This window comes from Crocuta crocuta, unplaced genomic scaffold (assembly GCF_008692635.1).
Source record: "Crocuta crocuta isolate KB4526 unplaced genomic scaffold, BGI_CrCroc_1.0 scaffold185, whole genome shotgun sequence".
In the NCBI taxonomy this organism is placed as follows: domain Eukaryota; kingdom Metazoa; phylum Chordata; class Mammalia; order Carnivora; family Hyaenidae; genus Crocuta; species Crocuta crocuta.
Genome location: NW_027530518.1, coordinates 343,093 through 370,355, shown reverse-complemented (window position 1 = coordinate 370,355; position 27,263 = coordinate 343,093). Strand labels below are relative to the sequence as shown.

Here is a 27,263-nt window from a genome sequence, read left to right as displayed (position 1 = left end):
TGTGTAGCATATTATAATTTAATTCTCAAAAGTCAAAGAGATATTTTTGAAACCAGTAAAATGAAATAAACTCATCACATACAAGGAACTCCCCCTCCCCTTAGATTATCAGTGAAATCTTGCAGGCATGGAGAGAATGGGGTGATATATTCAAATTACTGTAAGAAAAGAGCTAAGAACATGTTACCTAGCAAAACTGTCCTTGAAGAATGAAGTAGAGATAGATTTTCCCAGACATACAAAAACTGATGGAATTGATCACTACTAGACTTGCCTTACAAGAAGTGCTAAAGGTAGTTCTTAAAAATTTAAACAAAAAGACACTAAACAACATGAAAGCATAGGAATGTGTGAATGTCATTGCTAAAAAGAAATAAAGACAGAATATAAAATACTATAATACCAGCACATAAATAACTTTTAAACTAGGATATAAAGTAGAAGACAGTAGTTAGAATATTTATAACAACAGAAATCTGTTAATGGAAATATATTATAAAAGTAAGTAAAATTTGATATCAATCACACCAATTGTGGAGACATTGAAGTGTAGAGTAGGATTGAAGCTAAGATGTTATCAGCTTAAAATAGACTGCTATAACTAGAATACATTCAGTGCAAAACACATGGTAACCAAACATGCAAAAGATATAGAGTAGATACATAAGAAAACAGTGAACAATAAAAGCATTGAACACACACACACACACACACACACACACACACACTCATCAAACCACAGTGTCAACAAGAAGGGGAAAAAAGAACTACAAAACAGAGAACAATTTACAAAATTGCAGAACTAAGTACTTACTTTATTTTAAATGTAACCGAACTGAACTCAATCCAAAGACAGAATGGCTGTACTCCTTCAATCTGTATTTATGTACCCTTTGAGTAAGTACCTTATAGGACAAATGCTCTATCTTTAATCTTTTGAGGAACCTCCATCTTGTTCTCCAGAGTGGCTGTATCAGTTTGCATTCCTACTAACAGTGCAAGATGGTTCCGCTTTCTGCATCCTCATCAATACCTGTTGTTTCTTGTACTGTTAATTTTAGCCATTCTGAAAGGTGTGAGGTGGTATCTCATTGTGATTTTGATTTGCATTTCCCTGAGGATGAGTGATGTTGAGAATCGTTTCATGTGTCTGTTAGCATTATCAGCAATAGGCAAACTACAGAAAGAGCCCAAATGTCCATTGAATGATGAATGGATAAAGAAGATATGGGTATACATGTAATGGAATATTACCCAGTCATTAAAAAGAATGAAATCGTGTCATTTGCAATGACATGGATGGAGCTAGAATGTATATGCTAAGCAAAATAAATCAATCAGAGAAAGACAAGTACCATATGATTTCACTCATATGTGGAATTAAGAAACAAAACAGATGAACAAATGGAAATGGGGAGGAAGAGGAAAGAGAGAAACAAACCGTAAGAAACTCTTAATGACAGAGAAAAAGCTGAGGGTTGATGGATGGAAGATGGGCTAGATGGATGACAGGTATTAAAGAGGGCACCTGTTATAAGTACTGGGTGTTGTATGCAAAATATGAATACTGAATTCTCCTCCTGAAATGAATATTGCACTGTATGTTGACTAACAACAATAACAATGACAAAAACGAAAGAATGGCTTAATGAATAAAAATTTTTTTAATGGAAATAAACAAAAAACAAAACAAAGTGCAACTATAAGTGTACTTCAATTGGATCTCTTGCACACTGTTGGAGGAAATGTAAAATGGTGCAGTTCTTATGGAAAATAATATGGAGTTTCCTCAATGACAAACTGGTGGCCTAGAGAGGAGGTAGGTGGAGGATGGGTGAAATTGGTGAAGGAGAATAAGAGATACAAACTTTTAGGGGTGCCTGGTGGGCTCAATCAGTTGAGTATCTGACTGTTGGTTTCAGTCAGGTCGTGATCTCCCAGTTTGTGGGTTCAAGACCCCTACTGGGCTTTGAGCTGACATCACAGAGCCTGCTTGGACTCTGTCTCCCTCTCTGTCTGCCCCCTCCCCCCGCTCAAAAATAAATAAGTAAAATTAAAAAAATAAAAGGTACAAACTTCCAGTTATAAAATAAATAAGTTACAGGGATAAGAGATACAACATAGTCAATAATATGGTCAATATAGTTAATAATACTATAATACACTTATCATGGTGAACATTTTGTAATGTATGCAATTGTTGACTTACTATGTTGCACATCCCAAACTAATTTTATATGTCAACTAAACTTTAATTAAAAAAATCAATTGAAAACATATGTAAAATCTGACAAAAGATCCAAAAATTCCCACTTCTGGGTATATACCTAAAAGAACAGAAAGCCAGATTTGAAAGAAATATTTCCACAACCATTATAATTGCAGTATTGTTCACAACAAACAAGAGATGGAAACAATCCAAATGTTCTTCAAAAGAAGAATATAAAATAAAATATGTTATATGCACATACAATGAAATATTATTCAGCCTTAACAAGAAAATCTTGTCACATGACACATGGGTAAAACTTCAGGACATCATACTAGGTGAAATAAAACTATCACAAAAAGACATATTCCACTTATATGAGGTATCTAAAGCAGTTAAACTCATATGCATATAAAGTAGAACAATGATTTTATAGAAGTGTTGATAAAAGTGTTTTCATTTATCATTTACCTCATCCCAAGTTTTCCCCATTATTAACATCATTCATTGGTATGGCACCAGTGTTAAACGTTGAATAATGAGGTATTATTGACTAGATTCCATAGTTTTCAGGGCTCGTTCTTTCTGTTGTACCATCTTATGGGTTTTGACAAATGTTTAGTAACATATAGCTATCATTTCAGTAACATAAGAGATGAGATAGTTTAACTGCCCTAAAAAATCTCCTGTGCCCCACATATCTATGCTTATCACTCTAATTCAAACTCCTAGGAACTGCTAAACTTTTAGTGTCTTCATAATTTTGTTTTTTCTAAAATGTCGTAAAGTTAAAATCATACCATATGCACCCATTTAAGCTTGGATTCTTTCACTATCAATATACATCAAGTTTCCTTCCTTTTTTTTTTTTTAGTACTAAGAGCTCATTTCTTTTTAAATTTCTTCCATTGGATACTCTTTCCTGCTTTGTCAAAGGCTAGTTGGCTAGTTGGCTGTATACTTTTGGGTCCAATTCTGAGTCCTCAATTCTATTCCATTGGTCTATGTGTCTGTTTTGGTGCCAATACCATACTGTCTTGATGATGACAGCTTTGCAGTAGAGTCTAAAGTCTGGAATGGTGACGCCTCCTGTTTTGGCTTTCTTCTTCAATATTACTTTGGCTATTTAGGGTCTTTTGTGGTTCCATACAAATTTTAGGATAGTTCGTTCTAGGTCTGAGAACAGTGCTAGTGCAATTTGGATTGGGATTGCATTGAATGTATAGATTGCCTTGGGTAGTAATGACATTTTAACAATATTTATTCTTCCAATCCATGAGCATGGAATGTTTTTCCATTTCTTTGTGTCTTCTTCAATTTTCTTCATAAGTTTTCTATAGTTTTCACCCTACAGATCTCTTATATCCTTGGTTTGGTTTATTCCTAGGTACTTTATGGTTTTTTGTGCAACTGTGAATGGGATCAGTTTCTTGATTTCTCTTTCTGTTGCTTCATTGTTGGTGTATCAAAATTCAACCCATTTCTGTACATTGATGTTGTACCCTGCAACTTTGGTGAATTCTTGGATCAGTTCTAGTAGGCTTCTGGTGGAGGCTGTTGGATTTTCTATGTAGAGTATCATGTCGTCTGTGAAAAGTGAAAGTTTGACTTCTTTGCCAATTCTGATACCTTTGATTTCCTTTTGTTGTCTGATGGCTGATGCTAGGACTTCCAGCACTATGTTAAACAACAGTGGTGAGAGTGGACATCCCTGTTGTGTTCCTGATCTCAGGGGGAAAGCTCTCAGTTTTTCCCCGTTGAGAACAGCCTCTTTAACAGATGGTGCTGGGAGAACTGGACAGCAACATGCAGAAGAATGAAACTAGATCATTTTCTCACACCATAAACAAACATAAACTCAAAATGGATCAAGGATCTGAACGTGAAACAGGAAACCATCAAAACCCTGGAGGTGAAAGCAGGAAACAACCTCCATGACCTCCACCGCAGCAATTTCTTACCTGACACATCCCCAAAGGCAAGGGAATCAAGAGCAGAAATGAACTATTGGGACCTCATCAAGATTAAAAGCTTCTGCACAGCAAAGGAAACAATCCATAAAACGAATAGGCAACCAGTGGAATGGGAAAAGATAGTTGCAAGTGACATATCAGATAAAGGGCTAGTATCCAAAATCTATAAGGAACCCATCAAACTCCATACCCAAAAAACAAACAACCCAGTGAAGAAATGGGGAGAAGATATGAACAGACACTTCTCCAAAGAGGACATCCAGATGGCCAACAGACACATGAAATGATGCTCAGCATCCCTCCTTATCACGGAAATACAAATCAAAACCACACTGAGATACCACCTCACACCAGTCAGAATGACTAAAATGAGCAAATCAGAGGACTCTAGATGCTGGCGAGGATGTGGAGAAACGGGCACCCCCCTATACTGTTGGTGGACATGTAAACTGGTGCAGCCCCTCTGAAAACAGTGTGGAGGTTCCTCAAAAAATTAATAATAGACCTCCCCTAGGACCCAGCAATAACACTGCTAGGAATTTACCCAAGGGATACAGGAGTGCTGATGCACAGGGGCACATGTATCCCAATGTTCACTGCAGCACTCTCAACAATAGCCAAAACATGGAAAGAGCCTAAGTGTCTATCAACGGATGAATGGATCAAGAAGATGTGGTTTATCTGTACAATAGAATACTCCATGGCAATGAGAAAGAATGAAATCTGTCCATGTGTAGTAACATGGATGGATCTTGAGGGTGTTATGCTGAGCGAAATAAGTCAGACAGAGAAAGACAGCTACCATATGTTTGCACGTATAGGAGGATTAGGAGGAACTTAACGGAGGACTGTGGGGGAGAAACAGGGAAGTGGGGAGAGGGAGGGAGGCAAACCATCATTCAAGAGAGAGACTCTTGAATGTGAGAACAAACTGAGGACTGTTGGGTATGGGGGAGAGGGAAAGGGGGGTGAGGTGCATGGAGGAGGGCACTAGTGGGGGTGAGCACTGGGTGTTGTATGGAAACCAACATGACAATAAACTATTAAAAAATAAATAAATAAATGTCTTAATATATTCCATTGTATGGATGCACCACATTTGATTTATACACCCATCTTCTGAAGGATATATTGGTTGCTATAAAGTTATAGCAATTATTAATAAAACTATTACTAAAAAAACATAGAAGAGTGATTGTTATGAGTTTAAGGAAGGGGTAAGTTATGAGCTGTTCAACTGGAAGAGTTGGTTTAGCAAGATGAGAAATTTTTAGAGATCTTTTATGCAACAGTGTGAAAATACTTAACGCTATTGAATGCTACACTTTAAAATGGTTAAGATGATATATATTCACCATATATTTTTTTAAAAGCATAATTGGCAATCAGTGTAGTCTTCTAGACAAAGCCATTTTCATGGTGTTGAAGAGCTTCAATGTTGCCCTTGTTTCCACAGTCTGGTATAGTTTTTATTGTGTCCAGTTTCTTAGCAACTAGAAGTGTGTTTGAAATGGCATCCAGACGGGGCGCCTGGGGGGTTCAGTTGGTTGAGCGTCTGACTTCAGCTCAGGTCATGATGTCACAGTTCATTGATTCAAACCCCATTTCAGGCTCTGTGCTCACAGCTAGCTCAGAGCCTGGAGCCTGTTTCAGATTCTGTATCTCCCTCTATCTTTGACCCTCCCCTGCTCACGCTGTCTCTCTCTTTCTCAGAAATAAATAAAACAATAAAAATTTTTTTGAAATGGCATCCAGAGTAATCCATACAACATAGTTAAAAGATTCACAAGTTTCTATAGAAAATGAAGACAATATGTTCCAGTGTTTCTCCACTCATAGGATTAGTGACCACCAATAGTTTTATATCTTAAAGTTTTCCTTTGATAAGATGTCCTGTCAGCCAGCTATGATTCTTGATATTGGGCACAATCTTCAACTGGATATTAGTTTTGTCTTCATTTAGTAGGAGTGGCTGCACCTTCTCCTACATCTATTACAACCTCAGACTATTCATTTATTCCAGTAGCAAAGTTTCCTTTTATCTTAAAGGAAAAGTCACAACTGGCTATTCTACAGCTTCTTGAAGTTTTAGACTGTCTTCCCAACCATTTAAATTAATTTATTTGGACCCTCAGTAAGGTAAACAATACTTGAAAATATCTGCTAATATTTATGAATCATGATGATGTCAGACAGGAAAATTGGAAAGTAGAAGGAATTTGTTTAACAAATTTCTTAGGACGAACATTTTAAACTGTCTAGGCTAGATTTCTAAGGATGGATATAGTACACCAAAATTTATGAACATTATGGGGTCCCTGGGTGGCTCAGTTGGTTAAGTGTGCCACTCTTGATTTCGGCTCAGGTTAGAATCTCACAGTGCATAAGATCAAGCCCCACATCAAGCTCTATGCTTTCCCCCTCTTTCTCTCTTTCTCTCCCTCTCCCTCTGGCCCTCCCCTGCTCCTCTTGCTCTCTGTCTCTCTAAATAAATACATGAAAATAAAACAAAACAAGTATGAACATTTTAACGTTCATTTTGTAAGTATTTCCAACCTTCAAGAAATTTTTTTTAATGTTTTTTATTTATTTCTAGGAGAGAAAGAGAGAGAGACAGTATGAGCAGGGGAGGGTCAGAGAGAGAGGGAGTCACAGACTCTGAAACAGGCTCCAGGCTCTGAGCTGGCAGTCAGCACAGAGCCCAACGCGGGGCTCGAACCCACGAACCGCGAGATCATGACCTAAGCAAAAGTCGGACGCTTAACCGACTAAGCCACCCAGGCGCCCCAAGAAATTTTAATATAGATAATTTATTTTGCCTATCTTCCCCAGATGCTGTCATACTGCATAGTCATAGTAGAGTATCAAAACCAGGAAAGTAATATTTATAGTATAGTGTTAACTAATCTAACTAAACTACAGACTTTATTCAAGTTTCATCAACTGTCCCATCAATGCCGTCCCCCCCTTTTTTAACTATTTTGGTGGAAGTCAGGCTAAGATCACACATTGCATTTTGTAATAAATATCTCTTTTGTCACTTCTAATCTTGAACAGTTTCTTATTTTCATTGTTTTTGTTTGTTTTACAGCTTTTACACTTTCAGAAGGTGTTTTGTGGGATGTCATTCAATTAGTGTTTTTCCTCATGTTTTCTCATGATTTGGAATTCAGTTTATAAATTCTGGGCAGGAATACCACAGTGTATCATATTGGGGGATGGGAGAGGGACATGTCATGTGTTTATGTCTTAATAAATTTGATTGCTTTGGTTGAGGTGGTAATTGCCCGATTTCTCTGCTGAGGAGTTAGTATCTTTTTTTTTTTTTTACCTTTGTGAGTAAAAATTATCTTGTACAAAAATGCTTTGTCCTACTAAATTTATCATACACTGATAGCTCTTGACTGCAAAATTATTACTGTAGTGTGTGCCAAATACTATTTTAGTTGCACCCTTCTTTATTCATTAACTGAGATTCTACTGAAGAAATAATATGTCCATTCTCCCTCTATATATTTATTTACATTACTATGTACTAAACATCTGATTTATTTTATAGGTATGAACACTTTTGAGAATTTTGGATGGACTTTATCAAATTGCCTTCAGAAAGGTTGTATAGATTTATACTCCCTAAGGTACAACATGAATTGGTCACCTTTCTTCACTTACATCAAAAGTAATGGCATACAAGTAATAAAAGCATATTATGAAAAAAAGATATCTTCTTTAAAGAGACTTAAATTTTCTTTGAATTTCATTGCCAGCAGAGTGGAGCCTCTTACATATATTGACTGTTCATTTGTTTTTATCTTTGATCATTTATTTTTATATAATAATGTACATTTTACCCTTGTCATCTAGGTGTTTATGTGATCTTTATTCCCTGAGGATATTACTGTAATGTAATAATCTGGAATATATTTTATCAATTTATTTGCGTTTTAACTTTGAAAATGAATACCAATTTCAGTTTTTATATATCTGAGTGTATTGATGTGCTCCTCTTAAATTTGTGCTGTTGTAGAAACTTCTTTCCCAAATAAAGAAGATATTCAACTTTTTCTGATTTTTGATAGGTCCAAATTTTTACATGTATTTCTTTTATTCTTCTGGAATGTATACCACTAGGTTTTCCAAAATACTTTCTATGTTTCAATACTTTCCCCTAAATTTCAGGAATTAAAGGCAAAATTTAAATCGGTGAAGAAATTATATCTATCTATATCTATATCTTACTTACATTGAGGCCATATATCTGTGGAAGGACAGGGGTCCACCTAGGCATCATGGCTGCAGATTGTTTTCAACTGCCATTCATTTTTGAGTTTGGCATCAATAATTACCCAAACAATCTTCAGTACGACTTCATGCCTCAGATCCTCACCTTGTACTTGGCAATATTCTTGTTTGTTCTGCTGACTCTCCCCACCTTCTCCTGGCACAGCTTCACCAGGGATGGTTGATGGATCTAGGTCCATTTTTTGGCTGTTTCTGAATTATGGCTGGTCAGCTCCACTGGCTCTATGCCCATAGCAGTTGAGCTTTTGTTGAGTACACTATCATGATAACAGCACATGATGATCTCTTCACTCTCATCAACTTTTTAACCAAATGAACACCCATCACTTTCTTAAGTTTTTTGGGATCTTTGAGGGAACATCACTCAGTCCTGTACTCATAAACCATTCCTGTGGCCTTCACCTCTGTTTTCAAAATAGACAAGAGTTTAACACTTGTAAAAACCTTATAAAAAATGTGGTATGGTATACAGTAACACTCTTGAAGTGCATCCACAAATTTTACCACCTGACTATCTCTTGGGTCCAACCCCCTGTCTGACTTGGAACATTGTGAGGGCTCAAACCACTCCAGATAGCCCCTGATGGTTGTCCCACATCAGGACTTGTAGCCCAGTCACATGGGCTTCCCTGCAGGCAGCTGCTTGGACCCCTGGTATCCAAATTCATGTTCACACATGGATTCACCAAAGTTTTAGGACTCTTCCAAGAAAACATGATCTGGAAATTGCAAATCAACCAGATCATGAGAGACCTGACCTTGGCAGACCTATCACTGTCATCCAGGTCATTGTTGTCTGCAAAATGCATTTATGTATGAGAAGACCTGTCAACTCTGTGCATCAGCCACAAAAACTAGTTCAAACTAGTTCAAATCTTTGTGCATCAGGCACAAGATGATAAAGTGAATTGGGAGATGTTTTCCAAAACATCCTTCTTGGATAGGATATATACACACTTAAAATCAAAATACCCTAAACATACTTTAATTCCAGGGCCATGAGCCCCAGGTTGATATTTTTCTGCCAAGCATAATAACTGATTTCATTAACAATGAAATTAATTGTTCCTTCATCAAAAAACAGTTCAGGGGCATCTGGGTGGCTCAGTCAGTTGGGCGTCTGACTTTGGCTCAGGTCATGATCTCACGGTCCATGGGCTCGAGCTCCACATCAGTCTCTGTGCTGACAGCTCAGAGCCTGGAGCCTGCTTCGGATTCTGTGTCTCCCTCTCTCTCTGCCCCTCCCCAGCTCGTGCTCTATCTCCCTCTGTCTCAAAAATAAATAAAAATTAAAAAAAAAAAAAAACAGTTCAAAGAGCCCCACAGGACTCGATGCCTGGCTTTTGAGATCATCTCTATGAGGATCTGATGCAGTCCAACTGCTGAAGTTGGGTCGGATATCTCTTTTGGCCTAAACACACTGAGGTTCCATTACTGACTTCTTTCTTTTCATGGCTGACTGCAGCTGTATGTCATCTTCCTTCTCCTCAGTGCCAGGATCCTCAGGCATCACAGTATTGGGCTACCATCTTCATCATCTGACTCCTCATCAGTGAATTCTCCTGCAACATTGTCAGGTGGTGTAGTGAAGATCTCCTCTGTGGTTGGCTGGACTCTTCCTCCTCCAATGCGTTCAGAACCTTAAGTACCTTCACGGACTTCAGCTTTCAACAGACACCTCTCCCAACAGTGAGGCTGCTGCAATGACAAGAAACAAAATGGAAAGAGGCCACACAGGAGACAATGTTTCAGCAGAAAATTCTGTTAAAGCACCATCTGAGCGGAGGGCACTCCCACTTCAAAGCATCTGAGGTTGAACAGCATCTCAGACTCAGCACCACCATGCACAGTGCCAGGTAATAAGTGAATTTTCCAGACAAACACCGATTACTCTTTCAAGTAAAAAAGTAATTAATAATAGGAAGCACTCTAGACATTCCATACATCTTTCCTTCTTAAATAAAGTGTTCTTAATAGAAGATCCCCTTTGGTGATAAATCCAGTTGCCACTGTCGTTACCTAGAAAACAGTAAACACCACCAGGAAGCCTGGGCTGCTGAAGTGACAACCACTGATGTCATCTGACTCAATGGCCCCAGTAGCTCAAATTTCATCCTTCAGTCTTAACTATGTCTTCCCTTGTCCTTATTAGTTTGGGAAATATAAGTTCCTTCTCTCCCAAATTCTCAAACTCTCCCTTCTTGAATTCTCACTACCCAAATTCAGGACCTGAACAGATCCCTACAGATTTTTAGATATCTCCCTCAATATTAGACACCTTCCTATATATTAGCTGCAATTCTGAAGCCAAGCAGAATTTAGAAAATATGGAAACCTCTGCTATCCTAACTCTCTGTGTGCATTAGGAACTAAATGGATGACAAGAAATACCTATGTTTAATGAGCATCAACCATGAGAAGGCACTTCCCAGGGACTGGCAATGGGCACACTCAACTCCTGGCCTTCACAGCACTTGTTCCAACTGGAGGAGAAAGATGACAGTTCAGCAAACAAGTAGTTATGCAAGATGGCATCAGGTTGTGATAGGGGCCATCCTGGATAAGGGACAGAGAATGCAGTGAAGGAGTAGGACTGGGGATACTATTTAAAAATTTTTAATGTTTATTTATTTGTGAGAGACGGAGAAAGACAGAGCATGAGCAGGGGAGGGGAAGAGAGAGGAGACACAGAATATGAAGTAGACTCCTGGCTCTGAACTGTCAGCACAAATCCTATCATGGGGCTTGAACTCATGAATCACGAGATCATGACCTGAGCCGAAGTTGGATGCTTACCCAACTGAGCCACCTAGGCGTCCCTGGGGTTTATATTTAAGATGGATGATAAGTGAAGGCTCACAAGACAGATGGCCTGAAAAAAGACGGGGGGAGGCTTATAGACAGCTGGAAATAGGATGTCCCAGGAAGAGAAAAAGAACTGCAGGCACAAGGCCCTGAGCTTGAAGGGACATGATAACTGTAAACATCAAGGAGACCTGTGAGAATTCAGATGTAGTAAAGGGAGGAGAGCAGTTCACAGGCATCCAGGACCAGAACCCACAGAGATCTAGAGGCCCTAATTAAGACTTTCAGGTGTGTTCAGCTGTCAAAAGAAGCTCTCTAGTGGGATGGAGCAGGGCAATGAGGCACATCCCTGATTGTGAGAACAGACAGATAGGTAAAGTGGGCTCTACTGCTATCCTGTGTCACTCTGGCCCAACGTCCACATGAGAATAATCCCAACCCAGAGGGAAAAAACAGGCTTTATTACAGAAGCCATTTCTATGCAGACTGCCCTTAGACTTTTGAGTTCAGACTGCATTAAAGATTCACTCCAATCTCACTTCCTGGACATTGACTCCACCAACCTCTGTACTAGAGGTTAGGACACAGAAGATCTGATCTTTGAGGGGTGAGGTACTTTTTATGCTCTGTGTGGGCCAGGAAGGGAGCCCATATTTCAAGGATAAGAAACCTGAAGCCCTTATGATGGACCTCAGGTTGACGTTCTTAGGGGACACTAGCCATTTCCTGGTTTGTAGCAGCAGATCCAGGCCTGCACAACCAGGGTTTCCACCAGTCTCACTATGCTGCTGCTTGTTCTCCTGCCTCCAGACACCTTCTACACAGGGCAGTTCAGACCCTTAGAGTGGGAAGGCTTGCAGGGACTGAAGCAGCCCCATTAGCAACCATCCTGTGCATTAAAAGATGAGGACTTGTAGACAAAGTGCAGATACTGGAGCTAAAAGGCCATGCCTGTAACACACACTACTTTCTCTGCCTCATCTTTTCTCCAATCTTCCTTGTCCCCCCTTTCTTCTCCCTTTTTTCTTTCTAGACACCAAATGCTTAGTGAGGTCAGCAGGACTAAGGGCTAAAAATGTCATAGAATTGGCCTTTCAAAAAGAGAGGAACAATTACTTGCGTAAAGCCTTTCAGCAAACAGCAATTACCTTGACGTTGAAACCGAAATGAACTGGGAACATGGAGTTGTCTTTATGTGCAGAGTCAAAGAATCTCTAATATGAGAGAAAGTGATTTTTTGAAAAGTAGTATCTTAGGCTCCCTGCTCGCAGCTCGACCTGGAGGGGATGCGCGGTGGCCGTGCCTTTGTGCTTCTGGCTTGGCTGGATCCCTAGAGGGGAGGCCAAGGGCTTAAAACTGGGAGATTTGCCCATGAGTTCATGTTTCAGGCGACGGGACACAGGGAGACTGGTTTTCTGCTCTCCAGCTGACCCCGGGTGGGACTCACTCATCGCAGGGAACCCCAGGGAAACTGCTCCCCCCTTGTCAGCTCAACCTGGAAGGGACATGTGGCGGCTGCGCCTTTGTGCTTCTGGCTTGGGTGGATCCCTAGAGGGCAGGCCAAGGGCTTAAAACTGGGAGATTTGCCCGCGAGTTCGTGTTTCTGGCAACGGGACACAGAGGGACCGGTTTCCTGCTCTCCAGCTGACCCTAGGTGGGACCCACTCATCCCAGGCGATCCCTGGATGGATGAAAATGCTCTTCGCTCACGAACCCAACCTGGAAAAGACAGGAGCAGCGGCTTCTGGCTCAATCCCCAGGGGGAAGGCAAGAGGCTTGGGACTGCCCTGAGGGGATCACCTGCGAGTTTGTGTTTCCAGCAATTTCAGTGGGGCGCGCGGACTGGGATCTGGAAACGAGACCAGGCCTGGGATATAGAGCATGACCCACCTTGGCTGCGCCCCCAGGCGCAGGGAGTTTACACACCAAAAAAAGTGAGTTGCAGCCCTTGGTTCAAGAAGGGACGGGAGCGCCACCACGCTTCTCCCCACAGCCGCCAAGGCAGGACTTCCTCGCGATGCATTGGATCAAACCATGCCCATCCCTGCTAACATGGATACACTGCCCTGATTAATTCTGGTCACTGGCTTGCTTAAACAATCACATTTAATCCATTCTCTAGATATAATTCTACACGTACCTACCTTTTCATCTCTTTCTCTCTGGAATAATCAGACTATATACTTTCTTTGGATAACACCACAGTCACTTCTTTCTCCACTTATCTAACCATGTTCCACTCTTTCCCTCCTTGAAAAAAGCTTCTTATTCCTTCTTCTTGCTCTTTTCATTTCCAATTTCGCCTCATCCCCGCCCTGTCATTTCTCTCTTTCTCTATGCTCTTCAACCAGCACTGCATACACCTGGCTATTTATCTGTAGCTGGGAAATCTGGTTATATGCTTTAAACTGTTCTTTGTCTATTGGGTTTCTTCTTTTTTCCTTTTCTTTTTTTCTTTTTTATGTATTTTTATTTTTTATTATCCGCCTTCCCTCTTTTCTCTTTTCTTTTTCGTTTTCCCTTTCAGTTTGCGTGTTTGTGGGATTTGTCTGTGCATTTGTGTGCCTTTGTTCCCTATGTGTTTGTCTGTTTTCTTCTCCAGGGCTACCTCAAGAAACAAGCCAAAGGACACATGGTGGAGACTCCCAAATACCACTACAAGTAGGAAAATAAAATAACCAAGGTCTCAACAAGAGAGACCAAGAGATACTATTCAAAGAACACTTTCTGAACGGACAGGCCCTGGACAGTCAAAGAACCTTCTTTGGTACAGCAGCGCTCATAGGTGCAGAGTGCATAACAAGCTTTTGAAACTAACAAGAAATAGAAAGCTAACCAAAATGATGAAACGAAAGAGCTCTCCTCCAAAGAAATTCCAGGAAGAATTGACAGCTAAAGAACTGCTCAAAACAGATATAAGCAAAATAACTGAACAAGAATCTGGAACAATAATCGTAAAATTAATCGCTGGGCTTAAAAAACCATGGAGGACATCAAAGAAACTATGGCTACAAACACCATGGAACTTAAAAATACTTATGATGAATTTAAAAATGCGATAAATGAGATTNCAGACCTATCTACTGAATCTTGGCAGGCCAGAAAGGAATGGCAGGAGATCTTCAATGTGATGAACAGAAGAAATATGCAGCCAAGAATCCTCTATCCAGCAAGCCTGTCATTCAGAATAGAAGGAGAGATCAAAGTCTTTCCAAATAAACAAAAATTGAAAGAATTTGTCATCACTAAACCAGCTCTACAAGAAATCCTGAGGGGCATTCTATGAGGGAAATGTTGCAAGGAACGCAAGATGCTAGGACACACCACAGGCATGAATCCCACAAATGACACAATGACTCTAAACCCATATATTTCAATAATAACACTGAATGTAAATGGGCTAAGTGCCCCAATCAAAAGACATAGGGTAGCAGAATGGATACAAAAACAAAATCTGTCTATTTTCTGTCTACAAGAAACTCATTTTAGACAGGAGGACACCCTCAGATTGAAAGTAAGGAGATGGAGGACTATCTATCATGCTACTGAAAGTCCAAAAAAAGTGGAGTAGCTATACTTATATCAGACAAACTGGACTTTAAAGTAAAGACAGTAACAAGGGATGAAGAAGAGCATTATATAACAATTAAAGGGCCTGTCCATCAAGAAGAGCTAACAATTATAAATGTCTACGCACCAAATATGGGAACACCTAAATACATAAAACAATTAATCACAAATAGAAACAGTCTTATTGGTAAGAACATGCTAATAGCAGGGGACTTTAATATTCCACTTACAGCAGTGGACAGATCATCTAGACAGAAAATCAATATAGACACAATGGACTTAAATGACACATTGGACCAGAAGGATTTGACAGATATATTTAGAAATCTACATCCTGAGGCTATGGAATTCATATTCTTCTCAAGTGCGCATGGCACATTCTCTAAGATAATTCACATACTGGGACATAAAGCAGCCCTCAATAAATAAAAAGAATTAAGATCATACCATGCACACTTGCAGATCACAATGCTATGAAACTCGAAATCAATCACAGGAAGAGGCCTGGAAAACCCCCCAAAACATGGAGGCTAATACAGTATAAGGCACAGTTTCCACCATCATAACTACTGGATTTGGGGCTGGATGAGTCTTTGTTATGAAGGGCTCTCCTGTGTACTATGAGATGTTTAATAACTTCCAGATTTCTACCCACTAGATACAAGTAGAACAACAAAGCTCCCACTTGTGAAAACCAAAAAAGTTCCCAGACATTGCCAAATGTCAACAGGGGACAAAACTGCCCATAGTTGACAACTACAATTCTAGGTCAACATTACCAATAGAAATTATTGCATTGATAGAAATCTTTTGTATCAATAATGTCCAATACGGTAGCCATGAGATTATAAAATGGGGTTATATTATAGTTATTAAAGATTTGATACATGGCTAGTGTGACTGAGAAACTGAATTTTTAATTTTATGTAATTTTAATTATTTTAATTTAAATAATCACATGTGGTTGCCTACTGAACATGCTGTTAGACAGAAGCTTTATGTGTATAAACAACTAAATATAAAACAACATTCTCCTTAACAGCCAATGGAGGAAGATAAAGGGTAAATTTAGAAAAAGTATCTTGATACGAATAAAATAGGAAATATAACATACCCCAACAGTTGGGATACAGCAAAAACAGTTTAGCAAAAAAAAGAGAAGTTAATTGCCATAAACACATATAGAACAAAAATTAAAAAGACCCCAATAAAAAACCTTACCTTCATACCTCGAGGAACAAGAAAAAGAATAACCTAAGCCCAAAGTTAGCAGAAGAAACAAAATGAAAGATTATAGCAAAAATTAATAAAATGGAGAAAAGAAAAACAATAGAAGAGATAAAGAAAACTAACAATTAGATTTTTGAAATGATGAACAAAATGGACAAACTTCCAGTTACACTATAAAAAAAGAGAACCCGAATCAACAAAATTATAAATGAAAGAGGAGAAATTATAAATGATACCACAGAAACAAAAGATTAAAGAGACTGCTATGAATGATTATATGCCAACAAATTAGACAATCTAGATGAAATTGATAAATTCTTAGAAATGTACAATCTACTAAGACTGAACCAGGAGAAACAGAAAATCCAAATAGTCTATTTACTCCTAAGAAGATTAAATCAGTAATGAAAACTCTCTCAAACAAACAAAAAATAAACCCAATAGATAATGCACTTACTGGTAAATTATACCAAACATTTAAAGAACAATTAATGTCAGTTAATTAATGTCAGTTCTCAAACTCATCCAGAAAAGCAAAGAGAAGGAACACCACAAACACATAAGATTAGCAATATCCTAATACCAAAGCCTAATAAAGACATTACAAGAAAATAATAGAATGTGAGGACAGTCAAAAGACAAATATAGATGTGTTATCTGCAGATAGTGGACTACTAATATCCAAGCCCTCATTCGCCTTAGAAATGCAAGTTATTAGAAATATATAAACTGGAATACATTTGTTAGAACTCTAGAGACCACTTGAGATGGCATCGTACTCAGACCAACAGAAAAAAAAGATGGGATTCCACTGAAAATGGCATAAAAGTTCATGGCATTTTGTGCACAGATGGATCTCTCCAAACTCAATGCTGTAAGGCAAAATCAGAGTAAACCTATTACATGGTGACTTTTACCTAGGAATGGAAATTAGGGTAGAACATGAATTCAACATTCTGGCTTGCCTGGGGGCTGCCTGAAGGACAGGTTCTTGTCTCACCAGAGTTGGAGCACTGGTGAGAATTGCAGTAGTATAGAGGTTACTGAAAATGTAGGCAAGTGTCACAGAACACCAGAGCTACAGAAATTCTGTAGTTCTACAAACAGACTCTAGGGAGAGAAAAATATTACAAACTCCAGGGAAGAATTTAGGGACAAGCACCTTATGAAAAGTGAGATGATTAAAAATACACACTCAAGTACAGAGACCATATCACCAGGAAATAATGGAGAGGTCCCAACTTCTAGGTAGGCTGACTGGTGACGTATTCCCCTTGAATAAAAGCCAGTCCATAAACACCGAGAGAAGAGGCCACTTTTCCAAATGGCTAATTCTCAACAACAGATAATAAGCATAAGAAGAAAGAAGGAAATATGACTCAATTAAAGAAACAAAATAAAACTGCAGAAATGGATCCTAAAGAAAAGCTGACAATTGAATTTCTGTGTGAAGAATTCAAAATAATTTGTTAAAGAAGTTCATGAGCAAGATGAGAATACTGACAAAAAGATAGAAACCATAAAAAAAAGAAATAGAAATTTGTAGCTGAAAATTACAATAACTGAGCCAGGATTACAGTGATACTAGAACCAGAAAAAATATGAGAAGAAAACTAAAGACCAATACCCGTGATGAGTATTGATTCTCAAGAAAATATTATTAGCACAGTAAATTCTATAGCACCTTGGAAGAATTATATATCACAACAAAGTGGGATTTATTTCTGGAAAGTAAGGAGCATTCAACATGAGAAAAAAAAATCAGCAAATGTAAAATACCATGTGAACAGCATGAAAGACAAGAACTATATGTTCATATTATATAATGCAGAAAAAATAGTTAACAAGCTTCAACGCTCTTTCATGATAAGAGCTCTTAATAAACTGGGAATAAAAGGAAACCAACTCAACTTAATAAAGACCATATATGAGGGGGTCCTGGGTGGCTTAGTTGGTGAAGCGCTCGACTTCGGCTCAGGTAATGATCACACGGTTTGTGGGTTCGAGCCCCTCATCGGGTTCTGTGCTGACAGCTCAGAGCCTGGAGCCTGTTTCAGATTCTGCGTCTCCCTCTCTCTCTGACCTTTCCCTGCTCACAGTCTCTCTCTCTCTCTCACAGATATAAATAAAACAATAAAAATTTTTTCTTGAAAAGTTAGACATAATAAACAAATTCAGCAAAGTTCCAGAAATCAAAGTCAAAACACCAAAATTCAGTTGCATTTTTATACATTAACAATGAACAATTTGAGGTGGAAACTAAGAATACAACTCCATTTACTACATGATTTAAAATAATAAAATATTGGATTGGGCCAAGATGTGGGAGGAATAGGGATTCCTGCCGGCATCTCTCAAACAAAAAAGGACTCTGAACCTCAGGCCAAAGGACTCTGAACCTAAAGAGTCTGGGAGGAGAGGAGATGGAATCTGTTAGGAAGACAGCCTCATAGGTGTGTGATTGCAAACTGGGGGAGATAAAAATGGGCCGGGACACAGAGGCTTAGAGGGGAGGGATCCCCTTCTGCAGAGAGACAAAGGAAAGAGGAAAAGTGTCTTGGGAAATGTAGGATTGTATCTAGGCAAGAGAAAAATCTCGGTCCGGGACTGAGAAGGATCTTATCCTATCCCCTGACCGGGGGACAAAACAAGTTACTTCTGGGTTAGGCATCAGGAGGAACCAACCCCTACTCTAAAGTGCCTAGCTTCCAGGATTACATTTCAGGAAGCATCATTAACATGCACAGAGTGAGAGCTTGGAACATGGCTGGATATAGGGCATAGATGGCCCACCTGGTCTGCATCTGTGGCACAGTGAGGACAGATCCAAAGGAATGATTTGGGATGCCTGGTCCGAGGAGAAGGGACTGGGGGGTGGTTTGCCATATTTCTCCCCACAACCACCAAGGCAGGACCTCAGGGATAGACCCTTGGGACCCACAGTGGAGGCGAGACCTGCCTACACAAAACCACACCCATCTATACTGGAGAGCTGCTTTTTTTTTGGGGGGGGGAAATGGATAGATACTGAAGACATAGATCTCCTCCCCCAAGACCAGCGCTGCTGTATTGCCGTGATTAATTCTAGATCAATTCTTACTATTCAGATACGTTATCCCTTTTCTCATCCTTATCTCTCCCCTCCTCTAGACTGGTTATTCTGGTTATAGGTTTGCTTAAACAGACATATTTAATCCATCCTCCTGATACATGTTCTACACATCCTTCTTTACCTTCTCTCTCTCTCTCTCTCTCCCTCTCTCTTTCTCTCTGTCTGTCTGTCTCTCTCTGGAACAATCAGACTATAGTGTTTCTCTGGAAAACATTATCTTCATTTCTTTCTCTTCGCCTCCTACTGCATTCTCCTTTTTCTCTCTCTGGATTAAGGCTTTTAGTCTTTCTGCCTGGTCAATGTTCATTTCCTATTTCTCACCATCCCTGTCATTTCTCTCTTTGTATATGCTCTTACATCAGCACTACCTCCACCGTGTTCTTTATTAGAAGCTGTGATGTCCAGTTTTATGCTTTTAGATTGTCCTTTGTTTTTTGTTCATTATTATTTTTGTCACTTTGCTTGCTTGTTTGATTTGTTTGTATGTTTGCTTATCTGTCTGTTTTACTTTTCAGGGCTACTTCAAGGAACAAACCAAAGTACATGAGGTGGAGAGTCCAAAATATCACTGTAAGTAGGGAAATAAAATACCCAAAGTCACAACAAGAAGGACCAAGGGACACTCTTTTAGGAACACTTCCTGAATGGCCAAGCCCTGGACAGTCTATGAGCTTCCTTTAATATAGCAGTAGTCGCAGGTGCAGAGCACATAACAAGCTTTTAAAACTTACAAAAGACAGAAAGCTAGACAAAAAGATAAAACGGAACTCTCCCCAAAAGAAATTCCAAGAAGAAGTGACAGCGGGGGAATTGATCAAAACAGATATAAGAAACATAACTCAACAAGAATTTAGAACAATAGTCATAAAATTAATCACTGGGCTTGAAAAAGGCATGGAAGACATCAGAGATGCTATTGCTGCAAAGATCATGGATCTTAAAAATAGTTATGATGAATTAATAATGCTATAAATAAGGTGCATAATAAAATGGAGGTGGCCACTGCACAAATTGAAGAAGCAGAGAGAAGAATAGGTGAATTAGAAGATACAATTATAGAAAAAGAGGAAGCAGAAAAAAAGACAGATAAATTCATCCAGGAGCATGAAAAGAGAATTCAAGAACTGAGTAAAGCAAGCAAGCAGAACAATATCTGTATCATAGGAATTCCAGAGAAAGAAGAGGAGATAGAGAGGGGGATTGAAGGGGTACTTGAACAAATCATAGCTGAGATCTTCCTCAAATTGGGGAAGGAAACAGACATTGAAATCCAAGAGGAACAGAGAACTCCTCGGGGGCATAACTTGAATAGATCTTTCGCATGACATATCATAGTGAAACTGGCAAAATATAAGGATAATGAATGAATTCTGATAGCAGTTAGGGATAAAAACGCCCAAATAAAAAAGGTTGACACATAAGGGTAGTAGCAGATCTATCTACTGAAACTTGGCAGGCCAAAAAGGAATGGCAGGAAATCTTTAATGTGATGAACAGGAAGAATATGCAGCCAAAAATCCTTTATCCAGCAAGCCTGTTATTCAGAATAAGAAAGATAAAAGTCTTCCCAAACAAATGAATATTGAAGGTTTCATCACCATTAAACCAGACCTACAAGAGATCTTAAGGGAAACTATATGAGGGAATTGTTGCAATGAACACACTGTACCAGAGACAACACTACAAGCATGAATCCCACAGAGAACACAATAANAGAAACAAGCTTATAGATAAGAATGTGCTAATAGCAGGGCACTTTAGCACTCCGCTTACATCAATGGATAGGTCAACCAGACAGAAAATCACTAAGAAATAATGGACTTGAAAGACCCAGTGGACCAGATGGATCTGACGGATANCAAAGAGGACATCCAGATGGCCAACAGACACATGAAACGATGCTCAGCATCCCTCCTCATCAGGGAAATACAAATCAAAACCACACCGAGATACTACATCACGCCAGTCAGAGTGGCTAAAATGAGCAAATCAGAGAACTCTAGATGCTGGTGAAGATCTGGAGAAATGGGCACCCTCCTACACTATTGGTGGGAACGCAAACTGGAACAGCCCCTCTGGAAAACAGTGTGGAGGTTCCTCAGGAAACTAACAATAGAACTCCCATATGACCCAGCATTAGCACTGCTAGGTATTTACCCACGGGATACAGAAATGCTGATGCATAGGAGCACATGTATCCCAATGTTCATAGCAGCACTCTCCACAATAGCTAAAACATGGAAAGAGACTAAGTGTCCATCAATGGACGAATGGATCAAGAAGATGTGGTTTATCTATACCATGGAATTCTACATGGCAATGAGAAACAATGAAATCTGGCCCTGTGTAGCAACATGGATGGACCTTGAGGGTGTTATGCTGAGCAAAATAAGTCAGGCAGAGAAGGACAAATATCATATGTTTGCATGTATAGGAGGATTAGGAGGAACCTAACAGAGGACCAATGGGGAGAAGAATTGGGTAAATGGTGGGGGAAAGGGAGAGAGGCAAACCATGAGAGACTCTTGAATGCTGACAAAAACTGAGGACTGATGGATGTGGAGGGGAGGGGGGAATGGGCACGGTGGGGGGCACTTGTGGGGATGAGCACTGGGTGTTATATGGAAACCAACTTGAGAACAAACTATTTGTAAAAAAATAAATAAATAAAATAAAAATAAATAAAAATAATTCACTGAGCTTATACAACAGATGGCAACTTGCATTCTGTGTGAACCCTATTTTGTATCATGGAAAAATTAGAAAGAGTTGTGTGTTTACTGAAACTACGTATTATATATGGTAAACAAATTATATTCAATAAAGTAAATATTCTATACTAAAAAAATAAAGACAGTACCAAGATATAGGAAAGGCATTATAAAATAATTACAGGGTCTATCCATCAGGAAGAGCTAACAATTCTAAATGTCTATGCACCAAATTTGGAAGCACCCGAATATATAAAACAATTAATCACACACATAAGGAATTTTATTGTTAAGAATGTGGTAATTTCAAGGGACTTTTATACTCCAATTACAGCAATGGAGAGATCAACTAGACAGAAAGTCACTAAAGAAACAATAGATCTGAATGACATATTGAGCCAGATGGACTTTATAGATATATTTAGAACTCTACATCCCAAACTATAGAATTCACTTTCTTCTCGAGTGCAAATGATACATTCTCCAAGATAGATCATACTGGGTCACAAAGCGGCCCTCGATAAATATGAAAGCATTGAGATAATACCATGCATGCTTTAATATCACAATGCTATGAAACTTGAAATCAGCTACAGGAAAAAGTCTGGAAAAGCTCCAAAAGCATGGAGGTTAAAGAACACTCTGCTAAAAAATGAATGGGTGAACCAGGCAATTAGAGAAGAAATTTTAAAAATACGTGGAGAAAAATAAAACGAAAATACAACAATCCAAACTCTTTGGAACACAGCAATGTCAGTCCTAAGAGTAAAATACATGGCAATCCAGCTCTATCTCAAGAAACTAGAAAAAGCAAGAATACAAAATCGATCAGTGCACCTAAAGGAATTAGAAGCAGAACAGCAAAAACACTGCAAATCCAGGATAAGAAGAGAAATAATAAAGATCAAGGCAGAAATAAACAATATAGAATGCTAATACAAAACAGAAAACAAACAAACAAACAATAAACCAGTTGAACAGATCAATGAAACCAAGAGTTGGTTTTTGAAAAAATAAAAAAAAATTGATAAACTTCTAGCCAGGCTTCTCCAAAAGCAAAGAGAGAGCACCCAAACGGGGAAAATCACGAATGAAAATGGATTTATTACAATCAATCCCTAAGAAATACAATCAATTACAAGGAATACTATGAAAAATTACATGCCAACAAACTGTAAAGTTTCGAAAAATGGACAAGTCCCTAAACACACACTCACTACCAAAGCTCAAATTGGAAAAGATAGAAAATCTGAATAGACCTGTCACTATTGAAGAAATTGAATACATTATCACAAATCTCCAAAAAATAGCAGTCCTGGCCCAGATGACTTTCCGGGAGAATTCTACCAGACATTTAAATCAGATTTAATACCCATTCCTCCTAAGCAGTTCCAAAAAAAGGAAATGGAAGGAAAACATCCGGACTTATTCTACAAAGCCAGCATCACTTTGATTCTCAAACCAGACAGAGACCCAGCAAAACAGATAACTACAGGCCAATATCCCTGATGAATATGGATGAAAAATTCCTCAACATGATATTAGCAAATCAAATTCAACAGCATATAAAACTAATTATCCACCGTGTTTAAGTGGGGATTCATTCCTGGGTTGCAGGGGTGGTTCAATATTTGCATTTCAATCAATGTTATACATCACATTAACAAAAGAAAAGATAAGAAACATATGATCCTGTCAGTATATGCGAAAGAGCATTTGAGAAAACGCAACATCCTTTCTTAATAAAGACTCCCGAGAAAGTCGGGATAGAAGGAACTTACTTAAACATCATAAAAGCCATTCATGAAAAGCCCACAGTTAATTATCATCCTCAATGGGGAATAACTGAGAGCTTCCCCCTGAGATCAGGAACACGACAGGGATGTCCACTCTAACCGCTGTTCTTTATCATAGTGCTGGAAGCCTTAGCATGAACAATCAGGCAAAAAAATGAAATAAAAGGCATCAGAATTGGCAAAGCTGAAGTCAAACTTTCACTTTTCGCAGATGACATGATACTACATGGCAAACCCAACAGACTTCACCAAAAGTCTGCTAGATAACTGATCCATGAATTCAGCAGAGTCAGAGAGTACAAATCAACATGCAGAAATAGGTTGCATTTTTATACTCCAATAAGGAAACAACAGAAAGAGAAATCACGAAACTGATCCCATTCACAACTGCACAAAAAAAACCCATAAAATACATAGAAATAAACCTAACCAAAGATGTAAAAGATCTGTATGATGAAAACTTATAAAGGAAATTGAAGACACAAAGAAATGGAAAAACATTCCATGGTAAGTGGATTGGAAGAATAAATATTGGTAAAATCTCAATACTACCCAAAGCAATCTACACATTCAATGCAATTCCAATCCAAATTGCATTAGCATTCTTCTCACAGCTAGAACAAAGAATCCTAAAATTTGCGTGGAACCACAAAACACCCCAAATAGCCAAAGTAATATTGAAGATGAAAACCAAAACAGGAGACATCACACCCCAGACTTTATCCTCCGCTACAAAGCTGTAATTATGAAGACAGTATGGTATTGGCACAAAAACGGACACAAAGACCAATGGAACAGAATAGAGAACGCAGAATTGGACCCACAAATGTATGGCCAATTAATCTTTGACAAAGCAGGAAAGAGTATCCAATGGAAAAAAGAAAGCCTCTTTAACAGATGGTGCCTGGAGACCTGGACAGCAACATGCAGAAGAATGAAACTAGACCACTTTCTTATACCATACAAAAATAAACTCAAAATGGATGAAAGACCTGAACGTGAGACAGGAAACCATCAATATCCAGAGAAGAAAGCAGGAATCAACCTCCTTGACCTCAACTGCAACAATTTCTTACTTGACCCATCCCTGAAGGCAAGGGAATCAAGAGCAGAAATGAACTATTGGGACCTCATCAATATTAAAAGCTTCTGCATGGCAAAGGAAACAATCCATAAAACGAATAGGCAACCAACGGAATGGGAAAAGATAGTTGCAAATGACATATCAGATAAAGGGCTAGTATCCAAAATCTATAAGGAACTCACCAAACTCCACACCCAAAAAACAAACAATCCAGTGAAGAAATGGGCAGAAGATAGGAACAGACACTTCTCCAAAGAGGACATCCACATGGCCAACAGACACATGAAACGATGCTCAGCATCCTTCCTCATCAGGGAAATACAAATCAAAACCACACTGAGATACCACCTCACGCCGGTCAGAGTGGCAAAAATGAGCAAATCAGAGGACTCTAGATGACGGCGAGGATGTGGAGAAACGGGCATCCTCCTACACTGTTGGTGGGCATGTAAACTGGTGCAGCCCTTCTGGAAAACAGTGTGGAGGTTCCTCAAAAAACTAACAATAGAGCTCCCCTAGGACCCAGCAATAGCACTGCTAGCAATTTACCCAAGGGATATAGGAGTGTTGATGCATAGGAGCACATGTACCCCAATATTCATAGCAGCACTCTCAACAATAGCCAAAATATGGAAAGAGACTAAATGTCCATCAACGGACAAATGGATCAAGAAGATGTGGTTTATCTATACGATGGAATACTCCATGGCAATGAGAAAGAATGAAATCTGGCCATGTGTAGCAACATGGATGGACTTTGAGGGTGCTATGCTTAGCGAAATAAGTCAGACAGAGAAAGACAGCCAGCATATGTTTGCACGTACAGGAGGATTAGGAGGAACTTAACGGAGGACCATGGGGGGAGGAGAAGCGGGGAAATAGTGGGGGAGAGGAAGAGAGGCAAACCACGAGAGACTCTTGAATGCTGAGAACAAACTGAGGACTGATGGGTGTGTGGGGGGGGAAGGAGGAGATGGGCATGGAGGAGGGCACTTGTGAGGATGAGCACTGGGTGTTATGTGGAAACCAATTTGACAATAAACTATTTGTAAAAAAAAAAAAACTAATTTGAAGATGTTAGGATCTTCAAATTTGAAAAAAAATCATCTGTGATTCATATATAAATGACAAACTTCTGAATGTTTATTTTCTCAACTAGCTCATTTTCATTTATGTACCCATAATGAAAGCACAATGATAATGATACAAATAAGGATACAACTAATATTGCAAATTTTAAACATTTCAAGTTGTAACTATTTACAATACAGACCTTGACAATTGTTTGCACTTTTGATCCATTTTGATGTTTTATCTCAGTCAACTTTAGTGTGAAGTATATAGCCTGACTTCATTTAAAATATTAAAATGATGAACTATACAGGAGGGATATGTAAAGTAAAGAAGAGTCATTAAAACTGAGAAGTAGGACTTTGAATCAGGAGCTTGGACTCCTTATACAGTAGGTGTCAATAAGTCATGAAGTTAATCTAACAGTTTTAGATGGTAAAAGCCCCTTCATTCCCTATTTTTCCATTTGCAGTATCAGACCAGCACAAATCGTGAAGAGAAACACGACTACAGATTTCATTCTCCTCACACTCTTTAATCACACAAGGCCCCACCTTTTCCTCTTCATTGTGGTGCTGACAATAACTGTTGCTTCTCTGAATGGCAATGTCCTTATTCTTCTCCTGATTCTCCTGAACCGCCGGTTCCACACACCCATGTACTTCCTACTGAGCCAACTCTCCCTCATGGACATGATGCTGGCTGCTGACTACTTGACTGGAAAGAGGTCCATCTCCCCTGCTGGCTGTGGGCTGCAGATTTTTGTCTCATTCACACTGGGTGGTGGAGAAAGTTTCCTCTTAGCAGCAATGTCCTATGACTGGTATGTGGCTGTTTGCCACCCACTGTGATACCCCATCCTCATGAAATGGCAATTATGTCTCAGAATGACTGTGGGGTCTCGGTGGCTGGGAGCAGCTGATGGACTCATGCAGGCTGCTGCTACCCTGAGTTTTCCATTTTCTAGGGCTCATAAGATTGACCATTTCTTCTGTGAGACCCCCATATTGGTGCGTTCAGCATGTGCTGACACATCAGTCTTTGAAAATGTTATGTACATGTGCTGTGTGTTAATGCTTCTAGTCCCTCTTTCCCTCATCCTAACTTCCTATAGTCTCATCCTTGCTGCAGTTCTCCAGATGCATTCTACAGAAGCCCGCAAAAAGACTTTTTCTACCTGCTCCTCACATCTCTCTGTGGTGGGACTCTTTGATGGTGCTGCTATTTTTATCTACATGCGACCCAAATCCTACAGGTCAGCTAACCAGGATAAGGTTGTGTCAGCCTTTTATACTATCTTCACCCCTGTGCTGAATCCTCTCATCTACAGTCTGAGGAACAGTGAAGTCAAGGGAGCCTTGAAAATGTGGCTGAGGAAATATGCAAATATAAAACCTTAG

General features: G+C 39.1%; 1 pseudogene; it reads left to right on the top strand.

Moving 5' to 3' along the window:
- Nucleotides 1-10,227: 10,227 nt before the first annotated feature.
- LOC144234121 (olfactory receptor 2T33-like) lies at nt 10,228-27,263 on the top strand (annotated as a pseudogene).